Source organism: Dermacentor andersoni, chromosome 6 (genome assembly GCF_023375885.2).
Source record: "Dermacentor andersoni chromosome 6, qqDerAnde1_hic_scaffold, whole genome shotgun sequence".
Lineage (NCBI taxonomy): Eukaryota > Metazoa > Arthropoda > Arachnida > Ixodida > Ixodidae > Dermacentor > Dermacentor andersoni.
In genome coordinates this window covers 151,760,524-151,772,876 of record NC_092819.1, presented here as the reverse complement: position 1 = coordinate 151,772,876, position 12,353 = coordinate 151,760,524, and positions in this window count along the sequence as shown.

Genomic DNA, 12,353 nt, shown 5'->3' with positions numbered 1-12,353 from the left:
TAATATATGCATCACTGTTAGTTGTTCTTGGCATTTTTCAGATGTTGACACTTCTTCTTTTGTAAGTAGATAATTGTGTGTGAGGTGTGTGTGTCCAATGCGTAGTCGGCATAGAACTACTTCAAAGAAGCGCTCCTGGTGGTTGCACGACTTCCACTCACCAAGTAGGGGTTTAGTGAGATATTGCTTGTTTTCTCTACGATGTTCCCATTCGTGCTGTCACTTTGATGTTAAGGCCTTCTTAATGGCACGGATACTATCTTTATATGGAAGTGTTGTGTTTATTATGTCTGTATGCTGCCATCGATGCACATCTAACGGCTTCTTCGTTACCTGGTATCCCAACATGGCTTGGTATCCAGCAGAAGCGGATTGATCACCCATATTTGTTAAGCGCGCCCATGTTTAGTATGTCCCCTAACAGGGGTTCACACTCAGATTTGAGATTTAGAGCCTTCAGTGTACTTAACGAATCAGTGTATATGACTGTGTTTTTGTGCTTGCCAGTGATAATCGTTTTAACTACAACCCATACAGCATAAACTACAGCAGTGAAAACAGAAGCATGTTTTGGTAGACGAATACTTCTTTCCTAATTTTCTGTTACAGCCCCTACACCCACGTGTTCTTTTGTTTTGGAGACATCCGTGTAGGATTCCATGGGATTTTGGTACTTGTCCTGAAGAGCACGGAATTCTTGTATGATGTGTTCGTGTGGAGTGTCTCTTTTCTTTAAATGTGTTAATGTACAGTCGCACAACTGTGTAAAATCGTACCACGGGGCCAACCGTTGTGGGTTCTTGGCAACCTGGAGGACTTCGTGAGGAATGTCATAATCCCGACAGTATTGCTCATACCGCAGGACATGCGGCCTAATCATGTTCGGTTTATTTGTGTAGTGTAAGCGTGAGTTGCACTGTGTGACGATGTGGTAGCAGATGTGTTGCAGTGATGACTGAATTCTGAGTAGGTAAGAAAATGTGAGTAATGCTCTGCGCTGCTGTAATGAGGGTTCATTAAACTCAACATATAAACTTTGGATGGGTGACGTTCTGTAGGCACCACTTGCCAGTCGCAATCCAAGGTGATGTACTGGATCAAGTAGTTGGATGTAGGACTGCCTGGCTGAGCCGTAAACCACGGAGCCGTAGTCTTGAAGGCTACGCACAAGAGACCGGTAAATACGTAAAAGACAGGTTTGGTCGGAACCCCTGTGCTAATGAGACAAAGCTTTTGGGATATTCAATGCTTTACTTGCCTTAATCTTTTGTGTTTTAATGTGGGCTAGGAAGTTTAGTTTTTATCAAAGATTACTCCCAAGAATTTAAATTCTTGTTTTACCGGCAGCGCGACATCATTCAATTTTAGAACCTGGTCTAAGTACAATCCTCGTTTTTGCGAGAATAGCACTGTAACGGTTTTTTGAGTAGAGAAGCGGAAGCCATTTTTCTCAGCCCACTCCATTAGTTTATTCCTTGTTATCTGGAGCTGCCTTTCACATGTTCGTAAGTTTGACGCGCGGCACAATATTTCCAGATCATCGACGTATATGGAGTGCATAACAGAGGGGGGAATGACTTTGTTAACAGAGTTCATTTTTACAATAAAGAGTGTCGTGCTTAGTAAGCATCCTTTTGGCACACCATTTTCCTGAATGAATACACGTGAAAGCGCCGTTCCTAAACGCACCTGGAATGTTCTGTCCGACATTAAATCGGCTAGACATTTCAGCATTCTACCTCGGATTCCTAAATCTGCTAAGTCCCTTAAGATACCAAACCTCCATGTTGTGTCATACGCGTTTTCAAGATCAAAGAAAACTGTGAGACAATATTGCTTGTGTAGAAAGGCCGCACGTATCTCGTCTTCTAGCCGGACTGGGTGGTCTATTGTGGAGCAACCTTTCTTATATCCACACTGATGGTTATCTAGCAGGTTCTCCGTTTCAAGGACGTATGTCAATCTTATTTTGAGGATGGCTTCATAGGACTTCGCAAGACAACTTGTGAGTGCTATGGGTCTATAACTGGTTGCTGTTGTGGGAGGTTTTCCAGCTTTCAAGATAAGGATTATGATGGCTTTCTTCCACACTTTTGGCATTTTTTTCCATTTCCCAGATTATGTTGAAGAAATGAAGCAAGGTCTCAACTGCTTTAGGGGATAGGTGAGCTAGCATTGCATAGTGCACCCTGTCCGGAACGGGTGCTGTTCTTTTGCCACTGGTAAGTACTCTGTTGATTTCTGGAAGTGTTAAAGCGGCATTATACAGTCTTTCTGAACTTCCTGTGGTTGGAAGCTTTAGTTTTTCTGCTAATTGCTTATGTTTTAGAAATGCAGCAGAGTAGTTCTTCGAGCTTGATATATCACGGAAATGTTGCCCTAACGTGTCTACTTGTTCTTCTATATTTATTTGCGTCTCTGGAGGTGATAGTATGGGGATAGTGTAAGAAGCGTAGTCGCGTCTAAACTGACGAACCTGGTGCCACATTCGTTTGGATGTTATTGAGCTATTTATAGACGAAACATAATTTTTCCAGGACTGTCTTTCTGCTTGTCTGCGTGTGTACCTGGCTTTCGCTTTTGATTTCTTGAAAGAGAGTAGATTTTCTTGTCTTGAGTATCGCCGAAACATACTCAACGCTTTGTTTTGTAGTTTTTTTTGTTTGCGTACATTCCTTCATCCACCAGGGATTCAGGTTTTTTCTTAAGAAGCCAGAGGATTGTGGGATTGTCTGTTCTGCTGCAACGAGTATGCAGGCGGTAATCTTCTCATTCATTTCATCTATTGTTAACTCATCTGATATGTTATCCATGGTAGCCTTTTCAGAAAAGAGAGGCCAGTCTGCTAGGTGGAGTTTTCAACGGGATGGTCTTAATGGTACTGTAGGAAAAGGAAATGTTCTTTTAATAATAGCAGGCATATGGTCACTACCATAGGGGTTGTCACTAACACTCCATTGAAAATCGCCAAAGAGAGATGGAGAGCACAGTGCCAGATCTAAGCAACTCATAGCTCCTGTGCTTGGGGAGCAGTAAGCTGCCTCACCGGTGTTTAAAAGGCATATGTCATTTGTTAGGATAAAATCTTCAAGCGTTTGACCCCTGTTGTCAGTAGTTTTACTACCCCATAACTTGTCATGTGAATTAAAATCACCGCCTATTAAAAATGGTCCAGGTAGCTGGTTTAAAATTAACTCTAGATCTCTTACGGTAAAATGTCAATGCGGCGGAATGTATACTGAACAAATGGTGATGGTTTTGTGAGGTAAAACGGGGACAGCAACGGCTTCTATGTGAGTGGTAATGGGAACTTCTCTGGCTGCTATACCACCTGGCAGAACAATGGCTACACCACCTGACAGCCGGCTCGCCTGAGTACGGACGCGCCGTACAACAGTGAAACCTTCTAAAATGTTTTTTTGTGTTTTTCGCCTAGGTTTATTTCCTGTAAGCACAGGGCCACAGGAGAGAAGTTTATTAACATGTCTTTAATGTCACCCAAGTTGTGTAAACGCCCCCTACAATTTGAATGGATAATAAAAGCCATATTAAAATTGAAAGATAAGAAATGGCACTACGGAAAAATTAAGAGGTGAGGTATAGGTGACATGGATTTAAAAGGCTAATACAAATGAGCGATAACTTTTAGATTAACGCTTTCTTATTTTGAGACACCAGGCCCTGCGGGACTGGTGTCTTCAGGGCCTGTGAAGGTGATGTAGCAGCACTGGCTGCTTCCACCACGGGGGCGGGAGGCGTCACTACGCGACCACTGTGCGTGGGCTCGCAGGACTCCTCTGGCCTCTGTGACGATGCCCCCACCTTCGTCACATCGGCTTAACTGCGTCGCGAAAGGTACGACAGTCGCTTTCTGGCTTCGAAGAACAAGATTTTTCTTTAAGAGTTAGTGCAATTACTTCTTTTTCTTTTTTCCAACAAAGGCAAGACCGCGAGTAAGCGGGATGATCTCCTTTGCAGTTAACACAATGTAGTGAAGAGGTGCAATTCTCAGGTTGGTGACCGTTGGAGCTGCATTTAGCACAAGTTGTTTGCCCTCGGCATGCATGTGAAGCATGTCCAAATATTTGGCACTTGAAACATTTTCTTGGATTCAGGATATATGGTCTCACCTTGACTTTGACATAACCTGCATCGAGTGAAGTAGGCATTACGCTTGTTCCGAAGGTGAGTATACCATGTTTGGTGGGGATTTCTTGGTCGTTTCTGCGTATTACTATTCTTTGTACTTTAGTAACATTTTCTTCCTGGAAACCCTCTAGCAGTTCCTCATCGCTTAAACCAATAAAGTCTTCTTCAGATATTGCTCCCCTGCTTGTATAAAGTGTTCTGTGGGCTGAAACAGTCACTGTCACGTCGCCAATACTGGTAAGTTCAGAGAGCTTCTCTGCTTGATGTTTATCATTCAGTTCTAGGAGGAGGTCCCCGCTAGACATTTTGGAGGCTTTGTATGTCGGTCCGATTTATCTTTCAGGCATTTGGCTACAAGGAATGGAGACAGCTTTCTTACTGGCATGTTGGTTTCGCTGTGGACTACATAGTACTTCGGGAAAGATTGAGCATTGCTTCGAAAGGAGAATTGGAATGGCACTTCAGTGCGGCATCTTTTCAAACGCCGATCATAGACAACAGAGGCTTGTGCTGCCATAGGAAAATGTGTATGTTCGGCAACAGCGCCGACCGCCCACCACGGAGCCCAACGAGGGGACGCGGCAAAGCTTGTGTTCAAGCCTACACGACGCCAGCCGTACGCCGTCACTATAACCAAATATGGTGTACCCAAGGTAGGATAGCCACACAAGGTTAACCCTCGCCGCCGTGGAGAAAGGAAGTAAATGGCAAAGAGAAGCCATGAAAGATCAAAAAGTGAGAGATAAAGACAAAGGTTTGAGGAGAGAGAGACAGGAAGAGGCGACTGCCGATTTCCCCCGGGTAGGTCAGTCCGGCGGTGCCGTCTACGTGAAGCAAAGGCCAAAGAGGTGTGTTGCGTCCGCCGGGGGGCCTTAACGGTCCGAACAGCCGGCATCGGCTCAACCCCCACTATCCCCCTTTTCCCGGACACGGCTAAGCCGCGCACGGCTACACGCGGGAGGGTCCAACCCTCGTGTGCTCGGGCACGTGGTGTCGCAACACACCAAACTCCTGCTGACGCAGACGCCCCTGCGGGGGCTGTGATCAATAAATATGTATAATTCCCTTCGTGGTATCAATTATTACAATTACCTTGATAAATCGTGCGAACCTGTATGTGTCATCAGTTCTCGCGAGGCGAGCCACTACCAATAGGTGAGCGCGCAGCAAGTGCTCGCGGCCCTCCCAGCCAGAGCGTAGTGACGTCGTCGACGTCAGATCACGTGACGCGCAGGCCTGAAAGCTGTTCAGGGGGTTCAGGGGCTAGAGAAGCGGAAGTCGACGACACAATGTGTCATCATGACGCAGAGCCAGTGAAGGCGGAGCTTAGCCCCGATCACTCGGCGAACGAGTTAAGGGGAAAATGCATGACTACGGAGGAGGGTAACTTGTAATCATCCATAGTTCTCTTAATACGAGACGCAAACTGTGGTGCATGAACTTTAGCTGTACCCTATGCGTCTACACAATTTGTCCGAACCCTTTCAGGGGCTCTTTAATAACACGTCCTCGGTGATGGCACACCCGTACGAACTTCTCCACACAAATGTCAAATGGCACTGGGGCCACACACAGCAGGCAGCGTTTGACGAGGCTCAAGGAAGCCGAGTGGCTAGCTTATTTTGACGGCGACAAGCCACTAATTCTGGAGTGCGATGCATCGTCAGCCGGAATCTGCATGGTGCTGTCACATGATGTGGGCGACCATGTTTTACGCCCGGTTGGCATCCGTACCCGCATATTCACCCAAGTGGAGCGGAGCTATTCACAGTTAGGGCGAGAAGCCTTCGCATTGTTATTTGGTGCGCTCAAATTTCGTGCCTATCTGCTCGGCAGAGTTTTCACCTTGATAACCAACCACCACAAACCACTTGCGGACCTCTTGCATCCCGACAAGCCTGTGCCTGCCATTGCTGCGGGCCGGATGCTGCACTGGGCCCTGATCTTGAGCGCCTACAGCTACATCCAGCACAAAGATCCAACACAGGTGCCTGTTCTAGCCGACGCACTCAGCCAAATTCCAGTAACCACATTGACACATCCCGATGAATCTGAAGATTGCAACGGTGGTGAATATATATGTCCTCACGAACAGCCTCAACGATGTGGTGATTTCAGCCAAACAGCTAGTGGCCTTGACTTCGAAAGACAGAGAGTTAAGCAAGGTGCGAAAATGGGCACAAGAACGTTGGCCGTGGCATTTGGCGAGTCAGGACGAGCCTTTGGAAGTATTCTTTAACAGAAGAGACAAGCTGACTGTTAGTCACGGACTCCTGTAGATGGGGCCATTGCGTGGTGGTGCCCATTGAGGCAAGAACAACAATGCTACATCTGTTGCACGACACGCATCAAGTAATCGGGACGATGAAAGCACTAGCTCGTTCGTTGTTTTGGTACCCGTGAATCGTACTGACATAGGCGTCTCGTATAAAGTTGTCATGTTTGCGTGCAAGCAGCTCCTATGCTACCTAGACAGGCGGCGGTGCCCTCGTTGGAAACGGGTCGACGTTGGTCGAGGTTGCACATACATTTCGCCGGTACTGTTGAAGGGTGCATGTTGCTGATATTAGTAGATGCTCATACTAAGTGGATTGAGGTTGTGCTCATCAAAAGTGCCACAGCATGCTCAACCATCGAGGCATTGCGCACCACGTTCAGCACATTTGGTATACCAGAAACGATCGTGTCGGATAATGGTATTCAGTTCACGGCGGAAGATTTCGCCGACTTCCTGCGGCTTAATAACATCGTGCATTTGCACATCGCACAGTAAAAAAATTAAATTATGGGGCTTTACGTACCAAAACCACTTCTGATTATGAGGCACGTCGTAGTGGAGGACTCCATAAATTTTGACCACCTGGGGTTCATTAACGTGCGCCTAAATATAAGTACACGAGTGTTTTCGCATTTCACTCCCATCGAAATGCCGCCGCCGTGGCCGGGATTCAATCCCGTGACCTCATTCTCAGAAGCCCAACACCATAGCCACTGACAAAACTACGGCGGGTCACATCGCACCGTATCACCCGCAGTGAAACGGACTGGCAGAACAGGCTGTGCCAACCGTAAAGCAGAGATTGCAGAAAACCCGGCAAGGGTGTTTACAAACACGTCTAGCAAGGATCCTGCATAGTTACCGAAGGACCCCGCTGACCTGTGGGGAAACACCTGCAAAGCGGCTGGTGGGGTTGCAGCCGCATTCTAGAGTAGACAACGCTGTGGTACCTCTTGCTCCGGTCGAACGTAACCTCTGGCATACTCATGTGCCCGGCTTCTTGCAGACAGGCGATCCAGTGTGCGTACGTAACTTTGGAAAAGGAGTCTTGGACGCCGGGCCACGATCCGGGAAACATAAGGCGCCCGGATGGTAACGGCAGATAGCGCTACGGGGGAGATCGTGCACCGCGGCGAAATTGTACCAAGGCGAAATGCGACTTTCGGACAGTTCATTGGCCAATTAACCAGGCCAGCGTCCCACAGACATCCGGTCGGAAAGCACCATGGGCCGTCCAGAAGCAGATGACCCACCTGCAGCAGGGTCGCCTGCATCTACACACCAACCGTCCCTTGTTGCCACTCCCCTGCTGAGGAGGTCCACTTGGATCCGAAGGCCTCCCAAGTAGTTCTCCCCTTAGATAGGGGAGCGGTGCGGAGAAGTTTGTTCCGACGTCAGCGCGCACGCAGCGCGCGGCAGCTATCACGAGTATCTGGTGGTTATCACTTTCACTTCCCCGTTTTTTCTTCTCCTTACCCTGTGATCTGGGGGCATAAAGACAATGCCCTACGATAGTAAACCTGCGTTTTTCCTTGTTCCTATAAGGAGTGCTGATATCTCGTCACTTCCGTCTGCCAACGAAGGGAGCATAGGGAGGCACCATAAATGCATTATGGTGAAAATTCGATATGTAGTTGGGAAAAAGAGCAAGGAATGCAGAATGTCCAGTCCAAATTTGAACGCTGAACAAATAACAAATATAGTCACAAGAGCCAAGGAAGAACTCGGCAAATCAGCAAGTAAAGAGGGGGAGTATAGTGAGCTTCTAAGTATAATAACGACAGAAATACGGAAAGAGAAACATGTTCGTTGGAAAAGAAAAAAAAAAGCATCGTCTCGTGCAACGCGCAGCTCCCCAGATGACTTCTCACAGAATCGACCCCTGCGACGCACGAAAGTGATGTCACTCCATTATATTAGACTAAATGCAGTTGAAATACGCCAACGTTTACTAAACTATGCGTTCAACTACAACGATATAAAATAAAATTGTCTTATGCGTTAATTAATGAACACATTTTGATTAAAAATCATCGCAAAATATTTTCAACCCTACTGCCATGCGTTTCTCCATATAATAGTCAGCGTTCAGTATTACAAGGCAGAAATATATTATATTATCTAGCCTGCATAGATGGAAAGCAATTTTATTGAGCGTCTCATGCGGCGCATCACCAGTGCGTCACCAAAGAGCCCGAGGGAATGTGGTGGGGCCGCACGCACACGCACGCTTCTTCCCCGTTTCCTCTCTGGGCGCCGTCACTTGGCGAGCGTGTGCGTAGCAAACGACAAGCGCTGCAAGCGCACAGTATATGCCCACGTTTACGTCGCCACACGCTGTGTTTACAGCAGCCTCCGAACATCGCAATATGGATTTATCTACAGTGTGACGGATACGTGAAACTGCAGTCTTCGCACTGTCACTCGAATGTCTCCTCAAAGGGTCGGGCCTATATGAGTTATTTGCTTGCTGTCTACAACACAAAAGTCTGCCTGCGTCAGCAGGCATTTGGTGTGTGGCGACACCTCGCACCCGAGCATGCGAGGGTTGGACCCTCCCGCAATTAACCGTGCGTGGCTTAGCCGTGTTGCGGGAAAGGTGTTCCTAGGGGTTGAGCCGATGCTGAGTGTCAGGACCTTTAAGGCCCCTCAGCGGAGGCAACCCTTTTTGCCTCGGCTTCACGTAGACGGCACCCCCGGACTGACCCACCCGGGGGAAATCGGTAGTTGCCTTTTCGTGTCTCTCTCTTTCTCTCCCTCCAACCTTCGTCTCCTCTCACTTTCCATCTTTCATGTCTTCTCCTGGCTTCCCTTTACTTCCAATTTTTCCTGGCAGCAAGGGTTAACCTTGTGTGAATAGCCAACCTAGGTTAATTCATATTTGGTTATAGTGATAACGTACAGCTGGCGTTTGCAGGACCTGTTTTTACAGTCCCTGTAGCGTCCCCTTGTAGGGCTCCATGGTGGGTGGCTGGCGTAATTGCCGAAAAGTACATTCCTCTATGACAAGTTCCTTCCCCCCATTCCTGATCTCCCTCAGAAAAACGGGCGCACCGAAGATGTATTACAGTTCTTTGGACGTCAAAGACCCAACTTCCCACGATTTCCCGTCATTCACTCGGAAAGATCAGATAAACAAGAACGAACAATCTCCCCATTTCTAGTTTCAAAGTCTTTAACTGAGGCTCTTGGTCCAGGTTAAGGCATCAAGGATGGCAAGTGGTGCTCTCCATGATCTCAAACAATTCGAAAGGTTACCCAATCTAGTGCCGCTTGGGGACGTTCAAGTGACAGTAACTCCGCAGCGCCCTATAAACACTACCCGCGGCGTTTTCTCAGACAATGAGTTGCTTCAGCTGACAGAGGCAGAGCTCTTGGAGGGCTTCAGTGAGCAGAATCTTGTCAATGTGAAAAGAATACAGATAAAGCGGGATGGTAAAGAAATCGAGACCAAACGCCTAATACTCGCCTTCAATTCAAGTGTCCTGTCCGAGTCCATCGAGGCCGGGTACATCAAGCTCCATGTTAGGCCATACGTGCCAAATCCCCTGCGATGTTTCAAATGCCAGCGTTTCGGTCACAGTTCACAGAGCGGCCGAGGCCGCCAAACCTGCGCGAAATGTACTGCTCATGAGCACACCACTGAATCTTGTGATAACTCTCTCCACTGTGTAAACTGTGATGGGGAGCACGCTGCATACTCGCGGTCGTGCCCATCTTGGAAAAAGGAAAAGGAAATTGTTACAATTAAAGTAGAAGGAAACATAAGTTTCAAGGAAGCACGCAGGCGGGTATCCTTCCTTCCAACGAGCACCTTTGCCGAAGTGACGCGTCAGGGGGCAGCAACACAACAGCTTCCGGCGGCTGTCCGGCCCACACACAATCAGCCGGAAATAACGCCATTTGCCCTCTCGGCGGATACAGCTAACGCTGTTCCACCACCCCAGAAGGGACCATCGACCTCCGGGCCGGTGGCCTCAAAGGTCTCGTTGAAAGTGCCGAGGTCTTCACGACAAACACAGCGCTCCTAAGGAGCGACGAGCCTCTTCCAACCGCTCAAAAAAAAACGCACGTCATGGCACCTGGAAAGGGCCCGTGAGCTAACCTCCGTCTCTTAAGCACACAGCACCAAACACATTTATGATAATGGAAACACAAATACTACAGTGGAATGTACGAGGACATAACCTCGACATTATAGAACTACTACACAAACACAATCCCAAGTTAATGTGTGTTCAAGAGACACATCTCAAACCTAACAACAGAAATTTTCTTCGAAACTACACCATCTTCCGAAAAGACCGTGACGAGGCTAATGCCTCCGGCGGTGTAGCAATAGTAGCCGACAAGGCGGTAGCTTGCCGATACGTCACCCTTCAGACATACCTTGAGGCAGTGTCAGTTCGGGCCATTCTCTTTAATAAGTCGGTCACTGTATGCACCATTTATATACCCCCGAACCACCATCTCGAAAAGACAGTATTTTATAATCTCATTGATCAGCTTCCCGAGCCTCCCATACTTGTGGGAGATATTAATGCTCATAATACGATGTGGGGAGACTCACAATGCCACGCGAGAGGTCGACTCATTGAACATTTCCTTTTAATCTGCGGTGCGTGCCTCTTTAATAAGAATGAAAAAATGTATTATAATCCACATCATAACTCATACTCATCAATAGACTTGTCCATTGACTCTACTTCTATGTTCCCTGATTTAGAATGGTGGGCAATTAAATATCCATTCGGAAGTGATCACTTCCCAGTAGCGCTGAACGTCGTAAACCAACATGACTTCCCTCCACACTTCCCTCGTTGGAAACTGGCTTCAGCTGACTGGGAACGTTTTAGGGCATCCACCCACATATTACGGGGTTTTATAGATAATTTTAGTATGTATCATGCTGTTTCATACTTTACCGCTTTTATCATTGACGCCGCTGAAAAGTTCATTCCTCAAACAAGAGGCACTTCATTCAAAAGACGGGTCCCCTAGTGGAATGACAATTGTAGAGAGGCACGGAAGAGGCAAAATAAAGCTGGGGGCAAACTAAGTGAAGATCTTACATCCAAAAATCTAATAGAATTTAAAGAGGTTAAATCACAGGAAAGAAGGACGCGACGACAGGCAAAGAGGGCAAGCTGGCGGAGGTTTCTCTCGGGTTTAAATTCATATACTCAAGAAGCTAAAGTATGGGATGGACTGACAAAGCTAAAGGGACAAGAAATTCATCCATTGCTCCTAGTGAACGATGAAGCAAACCACTTGGAAGACCAAGCTGACGCTCTTGGTGCAGACGTTTAGCGCGTTTCTAGTTCTGATTATTCCACTGTATTCCTGAAACGCAAACAAGTAGCAGAACGCAAGGTTATCGGCCGTAAATACAGACAAAACGAACCCTTTAACGCACCTTTTAACATTGCCTTTTTGAGCACCTCCCTGACGGCATGTCAGAGCTCTGCACCTGGACCGGATAGGATCATGTACGACATGATTCAACACCTCCCCAGTGATACCCAAATTACTCTGCTAGCTCTTTTTAACGCTATGTGGGCTGCGGAGTACCTCCCAACCACATGGAAAGAAGCCCTTGTCGTTCCGTTTTTGAAACAGGGCAAATACCTCACATTAGTAACAAGTTACCGCCCAATTAATTGCCTTAACAAGTTGTATATGCAAACTTTTTGAAAAAATTATGAACCGTGGACTTTTACACTTCCTTCAATTAAATAAATTTCTTGACCCATATCAGTGTGGTTTTAGAGTAGGATGATCTACAACCGACCATCTAGTGCGCATCGAAGCAAACATTCGCGACGCCTTGGTGCAAAAACAATCCTTATCCGTGTTTCTCGACACGGAAAAGGCATACGATACAACTTGGCGCTACGAAATCCTGCGCCACCTATCTACGCTGGGC